The sequence below is a fragment of the Paramisgurnus dabryanus genome, chromosome 19 (assembly GCF_030506205.2).
Source record: "Paramisgurnus dabryanus chromosome 19, PD_genome_1.1, whole genome shotgun sequence".
In the NCBI taxonomy this organism is placed as follows: Eukaryota; Metazoa; Chordata; class Actinopteri; order Cypriniformes; family Cobitidae; genus Paramisgurnus; species Paramisgurnus dabryanus.
This window is the reverse complement of record NC_133355.1, coordinates 5,383,692-5,386,362: the sequence shown is the minus strand read 5'-3', so window position 1 is coordinate 5,386,362 and position 2,671 is coordinate 5,383,692.

Here is a 2,671-nt window from a genome sequence, read left to right as displayed (position 1 = left end):
TTGTGTACCTACTGGATTTTTTTGTATGCTAATCACTAAATAAATATTGTACAGTATGTGGGAGTTATGGGTTGCTAAGGAAAAATAATAATTACATAAAGCAGTTTATTTCACATTTTTATATTACTATTATTATTATTATTATTATTATTATAGTGCTGCAGGAATTACATATTTTGTAGGCCAACCCGGAAGTTAACGGGAAGCTGGTTTCCTCGCCAAATAGCCATTCACTTTATTTATTGACTTTTGGATTATCGCAAAAAAGATTAGTGTTTAACAAAAGTTTGACACTTATAACGTTTTGTCAAACAAAGTAAATCTTCAAAGATTAACACAACTTTAATGAATTTCCCTAAACCAAAAGTCTATGGTAAAAATTAACGGGCTTTTTGACGAGGGAACCATCGTGAATTAAAAGCAAACCTTGGTCACTCGCCATCAACGTCTTCACCACCAAGCTTCCGACACCTCTTTCAAACTTTAATAAACACACTTTAGTAAAAACACGTTCCCTGATAAGGAAATACCTTGTGCATGGATCTTTGTTGTGCCCTTGTTGCGTTGTTATTAGGTGTGATCGACTTCTTTTACTGTCTATGGGGAAAACCGACATCCGGGTGACGTCAAAATACCGCGAGAGCGATTCAAGAAATCATACGGAGTCTATTTTCGAATTGCTCTCGCGATACTTTACTGTCAACCGTCTGTCAGTTCTTGCGGCGCCGCATGAAGTCAAACAAGCCTTTTGAGATTAAAACGTTGACGTTTAAAAGTCCCGGCCAAGTGTGTAGTATTATTAAAGCAGTTTAACCAAAACCCCATCCAAAAAAAACTAATTTTTTTTAGACGATAGAACCGGAAGTCGCTGCAGGGCTTTGCCTTCAAAAATACGTCATCCATGCGGCACTTTATTATTAAAGGACAACATTTTAGTCAGCATTTCAAATATTGGATCCCATTCGGCAAAAATATAAATTTATTTGGCCCAAATATGTTTTAAATATATGCTAAATAAATACATTGTGTAGAAAGTAAGGCTTAATTAAATATATTTTTGATTTTGAAAATATTTTTAGTTTAAACATTCCTATATTAACATATATTTCGAAATGTATTTCAGGGGCAATTTTACAACCGGCAAGAAATATATATTCCTGGCCAAAATATTAAAGTTTGTATAAAATGTATAAGAATCTATTTATAAAATATATAAGAAAATATTTGTGCAGTTGAAAATATATTTAATTTTAATCTTTCCTATTGTGTTTACAGGTTTGTAGCATACAAAGTTTTTCTTTTAATGTGATGTGAATATAAATGCTTTCAAATATATTTATTTTTTAAATTTATTTCAAAATGTACAAAAAATGGCCAAAAATATACTGATGAAAATTTTATTTTTTAAACATATTTTTAAAATATATTTCTATACATATATTTTTGGCATATTTATAAATGTATATAAAATTATACTTGAAAATATATATTTTTGCCGTATGGACTACCGTGAGGCATGAGCTGTCCAACATCTTATAACCTGTGAGGCCTGATCGATGTTTACTTAAAGCTCCACTGTGTAAGATCTACTCCCATCTAGCGGTGAAAGTCTATATGACAAGCAACTGAATAATACTTTCTAGCCCCCCCCATTCGGAACGCGTTTTAACTCGTACGGTGGCCCGGCCGTGTCATGCCAAGGTTAACATGGCTTCCAGTAGCTACAAAGCAAAAGCAATGAGAAAAAAAATGAACAATTTGCAATGTCCTTTGCCTGTGATCCATCAAAGCACACCGATTTATGTTTAACATGAAAAAAGTCTGATTGTCATGATATGTCCGCTTAAAATCACATACAAAAAGCAACCATGACGGGTTTAAATGGACGCGAATTAATATTATGTCAAAGTACAATGCTTATGTTTTAAGTAAACGTTACATGTCCGTGTATATGTAAGAGCTTTCTCTCATATTGGTGAAAAAAGATCACGCAACTTTCACACGCTTGTAAAATGAAACGAAAGACGCGCAGATCAGACGCTTTTATCAGAGTATTATGTCAGACATTATGTCAGAGTACAATGCTTATGTTTTAAGTACACGTTACATGTCCGTGTATATGTAAGAGCTTTCTCTCATATTGGTGAAAAAAGATCGCGCAACTTTCACACGCTTGTAAAATGAAACGAAAGACGCGCAGATCAGACGCTTTTATCAATGAAAGGCTAAAAATAGCGCTGTCACCGTGTGTTTGTGCTAGAGGTCAGAAAAGATGAAAAACATTTATCTCAGTACCTCAGATTACATAAATGGGCGGAGAGACGGCGTGTGTCTGTTCGGACACATTAAACCACATGCATGTTTACACTAACAAGTGTTATGCATAATCATGCTAAAGTTAGCCAAGGAACTATAAAACTTCAAGTTTACAACATGGACTGTATTGATGTAAACGAATATGCTGAATTACCTGTGGAGAATATAGAAAGTGCAACTTCAGTGTCCCTTGAGCCCCCTCTTGGAAAACTAACTCCAATAGTGACTTTGGTCTTGATGTTTTTCCTGTCGCGTTGTCGTTTAAAATCCCCGTTTCGCTTCCTTGGCGATTTGTTTTAATGTCCTCGAGAATATGTCTTCAACAGGCTTTCAAATCAAAGCATTAGATCGCAGG